Source organism: Cherax quadricarinatus, chromosome 37, assembly GCF_038502225.1.
Source record: "Cherax quadricarinatus isolate ZL_2023a chromosome 37, ASM3850222v1, whole genome shotgun sequence".
Taxonomy (NCBI): Eukaryota; Metazoa; Arthropoda; class Malacostraca; order Decapoda; family Parastacidae; genus Cherax; species Cherax quadricarinatus.
The window spans coordinates 10,068,186-10,087,030 of NC_091328.1; positions in this window are offsets into that span (position 1 = coordinate 10,068,186).

Genomic DNA, 18,845 nt, shown 5'->3' on the forward strand with positions numbered 1-18,845 from the left:
TACATATTTTAAGAAAAAGAGGATAAATAAGTATACACGATATGATGTAGGGCGAAATGACAGTAGTTTGTTGGATTATGTATTGGTAGATAAAAGACTGTTGAGTAGACTTCAGGATGTACATGTTTATAGAGGGGCCACAGATATATCAGATCACTTTCTAGTTGTAGCTACACTGAGAGTAAAAGGTAGATGGGATACAAGGAGAATAGAAGCATCAGGGAAGAGAGAGGTGAAGGTTTATAAACTAAAAGAGGAGGCAGTTAGGGTAAGATATAAACAGCTATTGGAGGATAGATGGGCTAATGAGAGCATAGGCAATGGGGTCGAAGAGGTATGGGGTAGGTTTAAAAATGTAGTGTTAGAGTGTTCAGCAGAAGTTTGTGGTTACAGGAAAGTGGGTGCAGGAGGGAAGAGGAGCGATTGGTGGAATGATGATGTAAAGAGAGTAGTAAGGGAGAAAAAGTTAGCATATGAGAAGTTTTTACAAAGTAGAAGTGATGCAAGGAGGGAAGAGTATATGGAGAAAAAGAGAGAAGTTAAGAGAGTGGTGAAGCAATGTAAAAAGAGAGCAAATGAGAGAGTGGGTGAGATGTTATCAACAAATTTTGTTGAAAATAAGAAAAAGTTTTGGAGTGAGATTAACAAGTTAAGAAAGCCTAGAGAACAAATGGATTTGTCAGTTAAAAATAGGAGAGGAGAGTTATTAAATGGAGAGGTAGAGGTATTGGGAAGATGGAAGGAATATTTTGAGGAATTGTTAAATGTTGATGAAGATAGGGAAGCTGTGATTTCGTGTATAGGGCAAGGAGGAATAACATCTTGTAGGAGTGAGGAAGAGCCAGTTGTGAGTGTGGGGGAAGTTCGTGAGGCAGTAGGTAAAATGAAAGGGGGTAAGGCAGCCGGGATTGATGGGATAAAGATAGAAATGTTAAAAGCAGGTGGGGATATAGTTTTGGAGTGGTTGGTGCAATTATTTAATAAATGTATGGAAGAGGGTAAGGTACCTAGGGATTGGCAGAGAGCATGCATAGTTCCTTTGTATAAAGGCAAAGGGGATAAAAGAGAGTGCAAAAATTATAGGGGGATAAGTCTGTTGAGTGTACCTGGTAAAGTGTATGGTAGAGTTATAATTGCAAGAATTAAGAGTAAGACGGAGAATAGGATAGCAGATGAACAAGGAGGCTTTAGGAAAGGTAGGGGGTGTGTGGACCAGGTGTTTACAGTGAAACATATAAGTGAACAGTATTTAGATAAGGCTAAAGAGGTCTTTGTGGCATTTATGGATTTGGAAAAGGCGTATGACAGGGTGGATAGGGGGGCAATGTGGCAGATGTTGCAAGTGTATGGTGTAGGAGGTAGGTTACTGAAAGCAGTGAAGAGTTTTTACGAGGATAGTGAGGCTCAAGTTAGAGTATGTAGGAAAGAGGGAAATTTTTTCCCAGTAAAAGTAGGCCTTAGACAAGGATGTGTGATGTCACCGTGGTTGTTTAATATATTTATAGATGGGGTTGTAAGAGAAGTAAATGCGAGGGTCTTGGCAAGAGGCGTGGAGTTAAAAGATAAAGAATCACACACAAAGTGGGAGTTGTCACAGCTGCTCTTTGCCGATGACACTGTGCTCTTGGGAGATTCTGAAGAGAAGTTGCAGAGATTGGTGGATGAATTTGGTAGGGTGTGCAAAAGAAGAAAATTAAAGGTGAATACAGGAAAGAGTAAGGTTATGAGGATAACAAAAAGATTAGGTGATGAAAGATTGAATATCAGATTGGAGGGAGAGAGTATGGAGGAGGTGAACGTATTCAGATATTTGGGAGTGGACGTGTCAGCGGATGGGTCTATGAAAGATGAGGTGAATCATAGAATTGATGAGGGAAAAAGAGTGAGTGGTGCACTTAGGAGTCTGTGGAGACAAAGAACTTTGTCCTTGGAGGCAAAGAGGGGAATGTATGAGAGTATAGTTTTACCAACGCTCTTATATGGGTGTGAAGCGTGGGTGATGAATGTTGCAGCGAGGAGAAGGCTGGAGGCAGTGGAGATGTCATGTCTGAGGGCAATGTGTGGTGTGAATATAATGCAGAGAATTCGTAGTTTGGAAGTTAGGAGGAGGTGCGGGATTACCAAAACTGTTGTCCAGAGGGCTGAGGAAGGGTTGTTGAGGTGGTTCGGACATGTAGAGAGAATGGAGCGAAACAGAATGACTTCAAGAGTGTATCAGTCTGTAGTGGAAGGAAGGCGGGGTAGGGGTCGGCCTAGGAAGGGTTGGAGGGAGGGGGTAAAGGAGGTTTTGTGTGCGAGGGGCTTGGACTTCCAGCAGGCATGCTTGAGCGTGTTTGATAGGAGTGAATGGAGACAAATGGTTTTTAATACTTGACGTGCTGTTGGAGTGTGAGCAAAGTAACATTTATGAAGGGATTCAGGGAAACCGGCAGGCCGGACTTGAGTCCTGGAGATGGGAAGTACAGTGCCTGCACTCTGAAGGAGGGGTGTTAATGTTGCAGTTTAAAAACTGTAGTGTAAAGCACCCTTCTGGCAAGACAGTGATGGAGTGAATGATGGTGAAAGTTTTTCTTTTTCGGGCCACCCTGCCTTGGTGGGAATCGGCCGGTGTGATAATAAAAAAAAAAAAAAAAAAGATGTACTCCAAGAAGTAAATGCCACTGTGTGTTGCTTTCTTTATTATTTGCCCCTCAAGAAAGGTTCCTTTATGCCAATGAATTGGACTTTTCTTCCTTTGATCAATCCTAATTGCTTGTCATTCCCCAGCTGTATAGCCCTTGTGGTTTAGCGCTTCTTTTTGATTATAATAATTGTCATTCCCCAGGTATTGTATGAACCCTACAGGTTTAGTGTTTCCCTCCTAAACATCAATAATCACTAGTTTGTGCATCATTACATTGTAGGTTTTTAAGTCTTCATTATTAGGTTAAGTTGTCAGGTTACATGATCTGATTAGAAGAGGAAAAAACACTTAATTATACAATTAAATAGATTATGTTTATGAGCTGAAACATGTAGTCAAGATCAAGGCTTGTTTTAAGTTTTACTATATATTACCAGCCATAAGACCATGGATGGGAGAAGGGTTGTATACTTTTTTTTTTATAAGTTGGGGCCTATGTTAAGTTTCAAAAGTATAGTTCAATTTGAACCTGAAGCAATTTTTTTTTTTCAGTTGATGGATCACCAGTCATACACTTGCAAAAAGTTGTCAGACACACAAAGTATTAGAAACTTACTTGTATATAACATGAGCAGAATACATGTACCAATACATACTTACCATAACTTTTTATTCTATTACACTTTACCTACATACAGTATTTTAAATTTAGCACATTAATAATTTTGGTATTCACAAACTGCTTCACCCCTTCAACTCAGGAGTAACTCATGGCCATAATCTAAATGTTTCCAGTAAATATTAGGTATTTTTTAATAGAAAAAAATTAATTTTGTAATTGTAAGACTGGGCATAATAAGAAAAAACATTAGAAATGTATCATCAGCGCAACACAACTGTGGCAACTCTCTATCAAATTCATTATATTTTAATTCCACACCTCTTTTACAACCCCATCTCTAAGTATATTTAAACAACCATGATAACATCACACATCCCTGTTTAAGGCTTACTTTGGTAAGACACATACTAGGTAACAGTTAGGCATCTTTATTCACAGTAGGCTTCTTCAGTCGAGTACAGAATTTGGCAGGAGCAGTAGAGATGTGAAGATGATGTAATCAGCCCATCACCCTTGAAGATGTAGATTTGAGGTTGTCAGTCACTCAGCCTGGAGAAGAGTTCTGTTCCATAGTCTGAAACAATGTGAAGAAGCCTACTGTGTAAGCAAAACGTTTTGGAATAAAGATGCCTAACTGTTGCCTATGTGTCTTGCTTATCAACCTGTCGGTATTGTATACCATTTTGATATTCACAAGGCCTACTTTGATTTGAAAATACAGTGGCACCTCGAGTTACGAACTTAAATAATTCCAGAAGGCTGTTTGAGTGCTGATACCAAACGAATTTGTTCCCATGAGGACTAATGTAAGTTAGATTAGTCCGTTTCAGACCCCTAAAAATGCACTTGCAAAAATACACTTACATAATTCCTTGAGTAGGGAGCTGTTCAAAACTCGAGGGACCACTGTTATTGCTCCCTCTTCTCCCTCCATACCTTAATATAAGCCTCGTTAAAACTAATGCATACCTCTTAGACCCCCCTCCTCATTACCTGCACTCTCTCAACCCCACTTTTCACCCAACAGTTGTTTATATATTACCTTATCTCCTTTAATTTGTTAACTTTGACTTCACTCCTACCTACTGATGACATTCTTCTTGTACCCCATTTACCCCTTACTCTTGGCAAATATTATACATACAAAACATACACATCCAGAAGTTGACCCATCATCCTTTTATCTAAATAACAAAAAAGGCACAATATTGCGACTGGAACAATACACAAATAACCCACACATAGGAGAGAGGAGCTTACGACGACATTTCAGTCTGACTTGGACCATGTAAATATAAATGGTCCAAGTCGGACCGAAACATCATCGTAAGTTCCTCTCTCCTATGTGCAGGTTATTTGTGTAATGTATCCTTTTATCTACTAATACATAATCGAACAAACTATTTTGTCATTACACCCTATGTTGTATTTCATGCATACCATAATACCTAATATGCAGTTTAGTTAGGCAACCCCATTATTGTTTACCCCTCGCACTACAAACTTTACTCCTACACCATCTACAAAAGTTTTGCTCACTTTACAATTGAAGTCTCCTACAACATTTCACTTAGTTCACAATTCCCCAAATATATAGTATGTATGTACATGCAGATCTGACACCAATACAATTTTCTTTCATAATACACCTAGGTATGCTCTCTCCTCCCCACAACACATTCAGTTTAATATGAATGGTAATTTGCTTCATTTTCTTAATATCTTGTCCAAAAGTCATGGGTATAACAGAATGCTAACTGGCTTCAAAGGCACAGAAATCCCCAACAATTCCCAAACAGTTGACATGTATTCTGAAAAAGTGACAGGGCACTTCCAACCAAAACAAAACAAAGTCCGTCCTACATTTGTCCAATTTTGGAAAATTTCAGTACCATTAATGATTTTGATTTGTCGGACTGATCAGTTTAGGAAAATTTGGTTTTCTGGCTCTTCCCTTTTCTGTACTAAAACAGTGTTACATGTGTAATCATTGCAGTACTGTATCAGCATAATAAAGTAGTCGCATGCATAAAATTTGTTGCAGTAAGGTAAATATACTAAGAGGACATACACTAGTTATAAGGAAAAAAAATAATCCAGAAACTGTGATAGTGTCATTACCACTGATTATAATTATTTTTATTAAGTGGTTATAAGGTGAATATTTAGCTATTAATTACAAATTACTGCTGAAATGGGAGAACTGTTTGGTATGGGCTACAACGGTCCCCAAGCCATATTAACCATCACTAACATCAATATTGCTACATTCATGAGGAAGTGCTAAACTGGTAGGGGACATTTAATGCCAAGGGAATGGGATGAAATCTGATTCAAATACAAAGAAAGGGAGGGTAATTTCAATTCTCTGGATCATTTGCCCTGCACTAGCATCAAGGCATCTCCCTCCCCTGAAGGTACTATTGCTAATAGTAGTAGTAGTAATTTTGTAATTTTCATAGTCATTTGGTGCCACATAGTTGTGTGCTGACTTTCCTTTTTAACTGTAGCTATAACTTTGGCTGTGATGTAGTGTAGTGAACTTTTATAGTCAGATACATGACGGCTAATATACTATACATATTTTTGAATGTTTTCCTACATGGAACAGGGTGGTACTTGTAGACTCTCACCATGTTTCTCATTTACTCTATGGTGACTCATGTATTCTTTTTCTTATAACATTTTCAAAAATATCATACATAAATGATTTTAGCAATTGTAGTGTTGAAAACAATGACATTAAAATGCTATAAAAAATATATTTGTGGATATATTTTAAAAAGGAAATTATTTGCTTTTAACTTTTGTCAACATGTATGCAGTTATTCAGCACTGAATGATGCATATGGGTTTAGTATTTTCTTTTGTGAATTTATTAATAATAAAATATGTAGTAAAAATTTTTTTCACTTACATCCAGCTGTTTTCTATATACAGTGGACCCTTGGTTTTCGTGTTTAATCCGTTCCAGAGCCATCGGCCAAAACCAAAATCAGCAAAAACCGAAACCATTTTCCCCATAAGAAATAATGTAAATGGAATTAATCCGTTCCAGACACCCAGAAGTATCAACAAAAATTTTTTTTACCTTAAAGGTAGAGTTACATGCACAAAAGAATGAACATTACATCAAGGTAAACCACCTAATGCCCTCTTCCAACCATACTGCCACCCCTGAGCCCCTCTTCTCTTCTATAAGACTTGCAAGTCATTGCTGTGTCCATGGTACACTGACCACACACTAGCTCCTGAGTCAGTGTGTCAAGTGTCTCTCCACTTCATGAGGGGGACTTGTTTACACCATGATCCTCAATTCCAAATTACTACACTAACAGCCCTTTGAAAGGTAAGTGCCTTGATGCTGGTGAAGGGCTCTTGATTCAAGGAACTGAAGTTACTTTAATTTTTTCCTGGGTTAATCTTATTACTCCCTATTTCTCAGAAGCAAAGACTCCCATGGGTTTAGTTCTTCCCATTAACATAATACAGCATAACCACTCTATTATATACCCTTGATTGGGAATGCCTTGGTGCTTCTAAAAGACTCTTAGATTCATGGAATTCCAACTACGCAATAGAGCAAAACACTAATATGTAGGACCTGGGAGTGATAATGTCAGAGAGTCTCACTTTCAAAGATCACAACAATGTATGTATCTACAAAATCTGCTAGGAAAATGGTAGGATGGATAATGAGAACCTTCAAAGCTAAGAATGCCAAGCCAATGATGATTCTTTTCAAATTGCTTGTTCTCTCTAGGCTGGAATACTGCTGTTCACTAACAGCCCTTTTCAAAGCAGGCAAAATTGCAGACCTGGAGAATATACAGAGAATGTTTACTGCATGTACAAGTACAATTACTGGGAACAGTTGAAGTCCCTTGGCCTGTACTCCTTGGAATGCAGGCAAGAGATTCATCATAATATACACTTGGAAAATCTACACGTGGAAATCACTCCCTACGAAAGCAAAAGAATTGGCAACAACCCCCAATGAAAAGCAGGGGTGCCATGAGTGCACCAAGAGATAACACTAAATGTCAGGGGCCCAAGACTGTTTAACTGCCTCCCAGAATACATAAGAGGGATTACCAATAGCCCCTGGCTGTCTTCAAGAGGGAGCTGAACAGTCGCCTAAAGTCAGTACCTGACTAGCCTGGTTGTGGTTCGTACATCGGCCTGCGTGCAGCCGGCAGTAACGGCCTGGTTGATCAGACCCTGATTCACCGAGAGGCCTGGTCATGGACTGGGCTGCAGAGGCGTTGACCCTCGGAACATTCTCCAGGTATGCTATCCCTGTAGCCTATACTAAGACCGTAACCTTGTAAATGGTCCAAGTCGGACCGAAACTTTGTAAGCTTCTGACCTACATGCGGGTTGTGTATTGTTCCAGTCATGGTATTGTGCCTTTTTGTTCTTTTCTATACTGAGAGTTAATGTACCTTCCCTGTAGGCTGTAGCCTATACTGAGAGTTAATGCACTATCCCTGTAGCCTATGCTGAGAGTTAATGCACCATCCCTGTAGGCTGAAGCCTATACTGAGAGTTATTATACCATCCCTGTAGCCTATACTGAGAGTTAATATACCATCCCTGTAGCCTATGCTGAGAGTTAATGCACCATCCCTGTAGGCTGAAGCCTATACTGAGAGTTATTATACCATCCCTGTAGCCTATACTGAGAGTTAATATACCATCCCTGTAGCCTATGCTGAGAGTTAATATACATGATGATTCTCTTCAAATCGCTTGTTCTCTCTAGGCTGGAATATTGCTGTACACTAACTTCCCCCTTCAAGGCTGGCGACATTGCAGACCCGGAGTGTGTACAAAGAACTTTCGCGGCACACATAAGTACGACAAGGCACCTAAATTACTGGGAATGGTTGAAGCTCCTTGATCTGTATTCCCTGGAACGCAGCCAAGAGAGATACATGATAATATACACTTGGAAGGTCGTGGAGGGATTGGTACCAAACCTGCACATGAAAATCACTCCCTATGAAAGCAAAAAACTCGGCAGGAGATGCAACATTCCCCAGATGAAAAGCAGGGGCGCCACGAGTACATGGAGAGACAACACAATAAGTGTCCGGGGCCCAAGACTGTTCAACTGCCTCCCAGCATACATAAGGGACAGGCACTTAAAGTCAGTACCTGACCAACCAGGCTGTGGTTCGTACTTCGGACTGCGTGCGGCCAGCAGTAACAGCCTGGTTGATCAGACCCTGATCCACCATGAGGCCTGGTCTCAGACCGAGCCGCGGGGGCGTTGACCCCCAAAACCCTCTCCAGGTAAACCGTCAGCCCCATAGCCTATACTGATAATTAATATACCATCCCGGCAGCTTATACCGAGTTAATATAATACTTCCCTGTTGCGTAGCTTAAAGCTGCCGTGGTTGTTGAACCCATTCTGTAGTGAAATGCTTGACGATATCCTCATCGACCTACTAAAATCTCCCCGCTCAGACTAATAGATTTCATCAGGTTTTGGGTTAGTCTATCCTCCGTGATGGAGTATGACAGGAAGACCACTATGTGTGATGAAGTACGACAGAAAAACCATCGTGTGTGATGTAGTACGGCAGAAAAGCCATCCTGTGTGATGTAGTACGACAGAAAAAGCCATCCTGTGTGATGGAGTATGAAAGGAAAATCATCCTGAGTGATGGAGTATGACAGAAAAAGCCATCCTGTGTGATGGAAAGCCATCCTGTGTGATGGAGTATGACAGACAAACCATCATGTGTGATGGAAAGCCATCTTGTGTGATGGCTAGGGAAGCCATCGCGCGTTCTACAACAAGTAGAATGAAGAAAAACTGATAAAAATGTCATAAAATCACTAGTGGCTATTTGACAATTTTTTTGGCAACATTATATATCGTACAAATGACTACTTTCATATGACAGACAGAAAGTTTAACGGTCACTTCCTAAACTGCGTATAAATTGTAAACCACGACAGATATCTGTACAAGTTATTATGGTGCACGTGCAGAACAAAAAGGCACAATACCGAGGGTTACTTGTGTATTGTGCGTTCACAAAGAACAAAAAGGCACAATACCGCCGGTTACTTGTGTATTGTGCGTTCACAAAGAACAAAAATTCAATTCAAAGTTTATTCTCTATAAAGATTACAATGTTGAATTTACAGAATTTGGTTGTTGTGTGGTTTACATGTAGTTAAATAATGATTACAGAGTGTACCACTAGAACGCCTAGCATGGCTAGGCATTTCGGGCAGACTTAGTTTAATTCTTTATTTTAAATTATTACAAATTATGAGGTAAGTTGGTATTATGGCTAAGTGACTAAATACTAGTTTGTGAGTTTAGCAATGTGAATGCTTTTGTTTTGGCACAGTACATAGTTTCAGTATTGGAGTATCATAGGATTCATTATTTTAAGATTGAGATTAATATTTCTGTTTATGGTCAAATGGGTAAGTGAGTGTAAGTGTGAACCACCAGGTGGTATTCGTGTAGTTAGTTGATGGGGTGTATCAGGGAGATAAGATGTTTTCTAATGGTAGTTTTGAAGGTGATGAATGTGTCTGCAGTTCTAGAGTTCTCAGGTAGGGTGTTCCAGATTTTAGGGCCTTGGACATACATTGAATTTTTGTAAAGGTTTAGTTGGACACGGGGAATGTCGTAGAGATGTTTGTGTCTGGTGTTATGCCTGTGGGTTCTGTCACAACTATCAAGAAAGCGTTTTAGGTCAAGGTTGATATTGGAGTTTAAGGTCCTGTAGATGTGGATTGCACAGTAGTAAGTGTGGATGTACTGAACAGGGAGTAAGTCTAGATACATGAAGAGTGGGGGGGGGGTGTTGCCAGGGATGGGATTTAGTGATTATTCTTACTGCAGCTTTTTGTTGGGTTATTATTGGCTTTAGGTGTGTTGCTGCAGTTGATCCCCAAGCACAAATAGCATAGGTGAGGTATGGATAAATGAGTGGTATAGTGTGAGAAGGGCATTTTGTGGCATGTAGTATCGTATCTTGGAGAGGATCCCAACTGTTTTGGATACTTTTTTGGTTATGTGTTGGATATGGGTGCTGAAATTCAGGTTGTTGTCAAGGTATAGGCCTAGGAATTTGCCCTCATTATGTCTGGTAATTAGAGTGTTGTCGATCTTAATGTTAATTTGTGCATCTCCTGCTCTGCTACCAAACATAATATAGTAGGTTTTGTCAGTGTTAAGCGTAAGTTTATTGGCTGTCATCCAAGTCGATATTTTAAGAACATAAGAACATAAGAAAGGAGGAACACTGCAGGAGGCCTGCTGGCCCATACTAGGCAGGTCCTTTACAATTCATCCCACTAACAAAACATTTACCCAACCCAATTTTCAATGCTACCCAAGAAATAAGCTCTGATGTGAAAGTCCCACTCAAATCCAACCCTTCCCACTCATGTACTTATCCAACCTAGATTTGAAACTACCCAAAGTCCTAGCCTCAATAACCCAACTAGGTAGACTGTTCCACTCATCAACTACCCTATTTCCAAACCAATACTTTCCTATGTCCTTTCTAAATCTAAACTTATCTAATTTAAATCCATTACTGCGGGTTCTCTCTTGGAGAGACATCCTCAAGACCTTATTAATATCCCCTTTATTAATACCTATCTTCCACTTATACACTTCGATCAGGTCTCCCCTCATTCTTCGTCTAACAAGTGAATGTAACTTAAGAGTCTTCAATCTTTCTTCATAAGGAAGATTTCTGATGCTATGTATTAATTTAGTCATCCTACGCTGAATGTTTTCTAACGAATTTATGTCCATTTTGTAATACGGAGACCAGAACTGAGCTGCATAATCAAGGTGAGGCCTTACTAATGATGTATAAAGCTGCAGTATGACCTCTGGACTTCTGTTGCTTACACTTCTTGATATAAATCCCAGTAATCTATTTGCCTTATTACGTACGCTTAGGCATTGCTGTCTTGGTTTAAGGTTGCTGCTCACCATAACCCCCAAGTCCTTTTCGCAATCTGTATGGCTAAGTTCTACATCATTTAATTTATAAGTACTAGGGTTATGGGCACTCCCAAGCTTCAGAACCTTGCACTTATCTACATTGAACTGCATCTGCCACTTTTCTGACCAAGAATAGAGTTTGTTTAAGTCCTCCTGAAGTTCCCTAACATCTACGTTTGAATCAATTATCCTACCTATCTTTGTGTCATCGGCGAATTTGCTCATATCACTAGTAATTCCCTCATCAAGATCATTGATATATATTATAAACAACAACGGGCCCAAGACTGATCCCTGTGGAACGCCACTTGTTACAGATCCCCACTCGGATTTAACCCCATTTATGGACACTCTCTGCTTCCTGTCAGTGAGCCATGACTCGATCCACGAGAGCACTTTTCCCCCAATGCCATGGGCTGCCACTTTCTTTAACAGTCTATGGTGCGGAACTCTATCAAAAGCCTTACTAAAATCTAAGTAAATAATATCAAATTCTTTATTGTGGTCAACAGCCTCAAAAGCTTTACTGAAGAAAGTTAATAAATTAGTTAGACAAGACCGGCCTCTTGTGAATCCATGCTGAGTATCATTAATCAAGCTATGCTTATCGAGATGGCTTCTTATAATCTCAGCTATAATTGACTCTAGTAATTTGCCTACAATTGAGGTCAGGCTTATTGGGCGGTAATTTGACGGTAACGACTTGTCCCCTGTTTTAAAAATAGGAGTTACATTAGCCATCTTCCACATATCAGACACTACACCTGTTTGAAGAGATAAATTAAAAATATTAGTTAATGGTTCACAGAGTTCCATTTTGCATTCCTTAAGAACCCTTGAAAAAACCTCATCAGGACCCGGCGACTTATTTTGCTTCAGTCTGTCTATCTGCCTCACAACCATCTCACTAGTGACTGTGATGTTACATAATTTATCTTCTTCTAGCCCACTGTAAAAATTAATTACTGGAATATTGTTAGTGTCTTCCTGTGTAAAAACTGAGAGAAAATAATTATTTAAAATCAAGCACATTTCATTCTCATTGTCAGTAAGGTGCCCATAGTTATTTTTAAGGGGACCTATCTTATCTCTAACTTTTGTTCTATAGACCTGGAAAAAACTTTTTGGGTTAGTTTTAGAATCCCTAGCAACTTTAATTTCATAGTCCCTTTTAGCTTTTCTTATCCCCTTTTTAATGTCCCTCTTAATGTCAATATACTGATTCATAAGATGACCCTCACCTCTTTTGATACGCCTATAAATTCCTTTCTTATGCCCTAGTAGATATTTGAGCCTATTATTCATCCATTTTGGGTCATTTCTATTTGATCTAATTTCTTTATATGGGATAAACGCTCTTTGAGCAGCATGTATAGTGTTCAGAAAACTGTCATATTGATAGCTCTCTTCGTTACCCCAGTCAACAGATGATAAGTGTTCTTTAAGCCCATCGTAATCTGCTAAGCGAAAATCTGGGACTGTTACTGAGTTATCGCTACTATCGTACTTCCATTCAATGCTAAATGTAATTGATTTGTGGTCGCTAGCACCCAGTTCCTATGAAATTTCTAAATTATTAACAAGGGATTCATTGTTTGCCATAACTAAGTCAAGCAGGTTATTTCCCCTTGTAGGTTCTGTCACAAACTGCTTCAAAAAACAATCCTGAAATACTTCTAAGAAGTCGTACGATTCTAAATTCCCAGTCAAGAAATTCCAATCAACATGACTAAAGTTAAAGTCTCCTAGAATTACTACATTATCGTGCCTTGTGGCCTTAACAATTTCCTCCCATAGTAGTTTCCCTTGGTCCCTATCTAAGTTAGGGGGACGGTATATCACTCCTAAAATCAGTTTTTCATGCCCCTCTGAAAATTCTATCCAAACAGACTCTGTATGTGTTACTTCAGACTTAATACCCGTTTTTATGCAACAGTTCAAGCGATCTCGGACGTACAATGCCACCCCACCCCCCCTCCCAATACTTCTATCTTCTTGGAACAATTTAAAACCCTGAATATGACATTCCGCAGGCATGTCCCGACTTTTTGAATTAAACCACGTCTCAGTTAAGGCAAATACATCAATGTTACCTACACTAGCAACTAATCTCAACTCGTCCATCTTATTCCTAGCACTACGGCAATTAGCATAATAAACATTGAAAGACTCTCCTTTCTCTTTACCCTTCCTGCTCATTTCTATTTTTCTACTAAACCTATTACCGTCTTTATCACCCAAGGTCCCTGGCTTTTCAATATCTATCTCGTTCTTATTATTACTAGTTCCCCTAGAACTCGTAATATTACTACACTGGGACTTCACTGTTTTCCTGCCAAAACCCATACCACTAACTATTCCTAGTTTAAAGTCCTAACTGCTCCCTCCACTGCAGTTGCCAGTGCTCCCACCCCACACCTAGATAAGTGAACCCCATCCCTAGCATACATGTCATTTCTGCCATAGAAGAGGTCCCAGTTGTCAATGAATGTTACCGCATTTTCCTTACAGTATTTGTCCAGCCAGCAATTGACACCAATTGCCCTGGACAACCATTCACTTCCAACTCCCCTCCTTGGCAAAATACCACATATGAGAGGGTTCCCACCCTTACTTCTAATTATTTCTATTGCTGACCTATACCTGCTAATCAGGTCCTCACTCCTACGTCTGCCAACATCGTTGCCTCCAGCACTGAGACAGATAATAGGATTGCTCCCATTACCTCTCATGATGTCATCCAGACGGCTAACAATATCCTCCATCCCAGCCCCAGGAAAGCAAACTCTCTGTCTCCTACTCCTGTCCTTCAAGCAGAACGCCCTATCCATATACCTAACTTGGCTATCCCCAACAACAACAGCTCCTCGTTAACAATGGTGTTGAGGGTGGCAAGATTAGGGTGAGAGATGACATAAGTCGTGTCGTCAGCAAAGAGAATGGGTTTCAGGTGTTGGGATACGTTTGGAAGATCATTGATGTATATGAGGAAGAGCAGGGGACCAAGGACACTTCCCTGCGGAACTCCAGTATCAAGTGGCCTTGTTGTTGATGCTGTGTCTTTAATGGTAACATACTGATATCTATTAGTAAGGTAAGATTTGAAATAAGCAAGCGCATGGCCTCTTATACCGTAATGGTCAAGTTTGTGGAGTAGGATGTCGTGGTCTACCATGTCAAATGCTTTTCTTAGGTCAATAAAAATTCCTAGTGGATATTCCTTATTTTCCAATGCTGTGTAAAGCAGATCTAGCATTTTTATGATTGCATCATTAGTGCTTTTATTTTTCCTAAATCCAAATTGGCAGGGGTTGAGTATGTTTTGTGCTGTTATACATGAATATAGTCTCCTGTGCACGAGTTTCTCAAAGATTTTGGATAGCAATGGTAAGTTTGATATTGGCCTATAGTTGTTTAAGTCTGTAGGGTCACCACCTTTATGTATTGGTGTAACCCTTGCCATCTTGAGTAGTTTCGGGAAGGTGCTAGTTTCTAGTGACTTGTTAAAAAGTAATGAAATAGCATGCGAAAGGATATGGGCCGCTCGCTTGTACAGTAATGGTGGGACATTAGACAGATTCCCTGAGTTGTTTTTAAGTGACTTTATAATCTCGGTGACTTCCGAGGGCTCAGTTGGTGCAAGATAGAAGGAATTTGGGAAATTCCCATCTAGGTAGTCCCCGGCATGGGCATTGGTATGTGGGATTTTATTGCCGAGATTAGATCCTATGGTTGAGAAGAAGTCGTTTATCTTGTTAGCTGTGTCAGTGGGATGTAGTGGTGTTTCATTAGGTTTAGTTAGGACAATATTCTTGTTTTTTTTTCAGTTTGTGGGTCCCTAGAATCTGAGAGAGAGTTTTCCAGGTCTTTTTTATATCTCCTCTAGTGTCTGTGAATCTACTGGAGTAGTATAGTTGTTTGGCTTTCTTTATTACTTTGGTGAGAACTGATGAATAGTGTTTAAGAATATCTTTGTGTATCAAGCCCTGTCTATATTGCTTTTCATATTGGTGTTTCTTGTCAATGGATTTCAGAATGGTGCTGGTTAGCCATGGGCAACCAAGCCGTTTGTTTGTGATCTGTTTCGTTTTTATAGGACAATGTTTGTTGTATAGTCTATGTAATTTGTTAAGAAAAATGTCTGTCCAGTCATCAATACCATTGGCCTTGGAGAATTCTGTAGGCCAGTCAACAATCTCTAGGTCAGCTGTGAACTTCCTTATTGAGGCCTCGTCATGGAGTCTAAATGAGACTTTGTTGTATTCAAGTGGTGGTTTATTAATGTTTGTCAGGAAGAAGGTAGGGTAGTGGTCTGTAGTGCTATCTGTGATTATCCCTGATTTAAGGGGGGCTAGTATATTGGTCCATATGTGGTCTATTATGGTTGCACTTGTCTCAGTGAGCCTGGTTGGTTTAGTTATTGTTGGTATGAGAAGTGTGTTGTTCATATTGTTGATGAAATCAGTTACAGGCTGATCATCTAGTAAGCCAAGGTTGATGTTGAAGTCTCCAGCTAAGAGAAGGTGGTGCTTATTCATTTGTCTATTTGTTATTAGTGACTTTAATTTCTCACTGAAATTTGGGATGTTTGTGTGAGGTATCCGGTAAATGGCACCGATTGTTATAGGTGTCTTAAGTTTTTTTACAGCAAAATTAGCAAAAATGTATTCCCCATATTCATCACTAAAGCAAGTGGTGCTAATACAAGATAATTGGTTAGAGTAATAGATTGCAATACCACCCCCAACTTGGTTTGGTCTGCACATTACCACCGGTTAATTGTGTAATGTGCGTTCACAAGCCTTTTTACAGCAAAAATCCGTCATCTGATTCACTCTGAACTATTTTTTTCAGGCAAGCGTGGCTATTGCGGCGGTATTTTATTCATATTTTGTTATCTACTTGTAGGCAAAACATTTAGCTTTTATTATTTTTTACGAGTCTCAGCAGAAAAAGTACTGATCATGGTGTTGTACAAAGTTGAAAAATAAGAAAGATGACAGATATTTACATTATCTTGAAATTTTCGCTGAAATTGGTCAGAGGCGCCTGAAGACCAGACCTACTCTCCTACAACCATAAGCAACTCCCTTTTTACACTCCTTACTAACTACTTACACTATAACACACTCTAATCTACCCTTACCTTACCTATGGTATTTGTGCTTGGGGTTCTACTACGACTAATCACTTTAAACCATTAAATACCCAACAAAAAGCTGCTGTGTGGGTGATCACCAATTCCTGCACCAGACAACACCCCCTCTGCTCTTCAAGAGTTTGAACTTAATATACAAAATATACTCTCATATTACTGTGCCTACTATATATACAGAACATTAAACGGCAATATAAACCTTCCTCTCAAACTTCTTGATAGCTACAACAGAACACACAGGCATAACACAAGGTACTAAACTCTCTTCGACACCCCCCCGTGTCCGTCTCACACTATGAAAAAATGTAATGCATACGAAGACCCCCAAGATCTGGAACTCATTACCTGAACCAGCAAAAGGTCCCATGTCTGCCAATCAATTTAGAGCTATAATTAAAAATCACCTCATCTCCCAATCGTAATTATACCAAACAAAACCAACTCATCCAACTACTTCGGCTTCTTCACTATCTCACATAATCTTTCCTAGCCTGAGATCATAGAACCAGTTAAACTACTCAACAAATCCCAATTAACTTAAGATCACTAAACAGCTTAAAGTATTAATACACACCTAAAAGTGTACTACTGTAAACTGTACTAATTGTAATATTTTTTCTCTACAACTCTACAATAAATTTTTCTAATTATTTTTACTAGCTCATTTTTGTATTAATACACAAATAAAATTTACCACTCCATAACCTGTATCTAGTTTTAAGTGGACTATAAACATTAGGATTAGTCTTCCCGAAATGCTCAAGCATGATAGTGGTTTTCTCTCTGCTTAACAATAATTTTGTGAATTATGTGAGCAAATTACCTGCATGAGGTTTACAAGGTATTGAATTATTACAGGCAAGGAATCTGGGTGAAATAAGTGGGATTTAAGTCACAGGACTGTCACTCCCTCGATGCCCACTCCTTACCACTCTCACAAAAACTTAGACCCGACATTAAATTAATAATTACAATATTAAAACCAGCTACTCTGGTAAATTAAAGTTGTGGATTGTATATGATTAGGCTTGCTGGGTACACAAAAGAAATTCGTATTACCACTTACCGTTTAATTACTGTAGATGGATCACACCACCACCTGCCTGACACCTAGACCTTACACTAGCCAATTAAATGAAAGAACTAATGGCACACTTCCCTGTGAGTGATGGTCATATCCCTTATCTTCCGCCATCCACAAGTAATTTTTGAGGTCCCGCAAATTTTTTGTCCCAATTTTTTAGCAGGGGACATTAACACGGGTTCCTATTACAAATTCAGGCCGAAAAAGCCCAATTTGGCCATGAAGATGCCGGATTATTAGCTGAATTTTCCACAACAACCAGTGCCCACAAATTACAAATGAGGTCTTCTCTTCCGACGTCACTCAGCAGCTGTTCTACACCCCCCCCCCTCACACTCGAAATTTCTCGAAAGGGTCAAATTAAATTTACACATCCTGAATTTAGGAAAATCCAAAATTTTCCAAAAATACTTTATTACATGTAAACTATAGTTTGTATACTACACAAAGAAATATTTTTTAAATTCATTTTTATTTTCTGAATAAGTGACTCCTTACAAATAGAAGTAACCCCTTCTACAACCACAAATAAAAATTACATTAACACGTATACAATCTACAGAGAGTTTTACAAGCAAGTACGACAGAAACCAAAGATTAAAGAGTATATCCTGAGGAATACTTGCGCCAGCAGAGCTAGTAATCCAAAATAATCCACCCAAGTCAAGTAGTGCGAGTTATTTCCTGGTAAATACTAAGTATGCGACCCACAACAGACGACCAATATCTAAGTACAAAGTTACTGCTAGGTGAACATGAGCACCAGGTGTACGAAGACTCGCCCCTGCGTCTCGTTTCTCCCAGGAATCAAACCCAGGGCCTGTTGGTTGTGAGCCGACTTCTCTGCCATTCAGGTACAGGACATCACGTAAGCTAGAGCTTAATACCCACATACTCAAGCACAAATACACTGGTGGAAGTTGAAGAGTTGATATAATGATAAAAAAAAGCGGCGGGGCCAGGAGCTGAGTCTCGAACCCCACAAACACAATTCAGTGAGTATACACATTTCCTAATAAAAAATCAAGGTACAGTTTCACATTCTCTCCCTGGCAGCCAGTATGTCTCTCAGTTTATATATGCTGAGAGTTTAACACGTATTTCAACATATAATAATCATATTTTTTAAAGGGGTGGAGGGGTAAGCCAGCGGAAGGCTTCAGTCAAATGACCAAAAGCTCCAGCTGCGAGTTATCATATGACTAAGACCCGCGTCAGGAAGCACTTGTCCTGTTTCCTGACAAGCCTACCTAATTTATCTCAGGAATGAAAGTATTCTTTATGTTAGTGCACAGATCAACTGTGACTTGAGAAAACCCCGATAAGCTGATAGGCTTCAAACCTAATAACTCTCTCCCACCT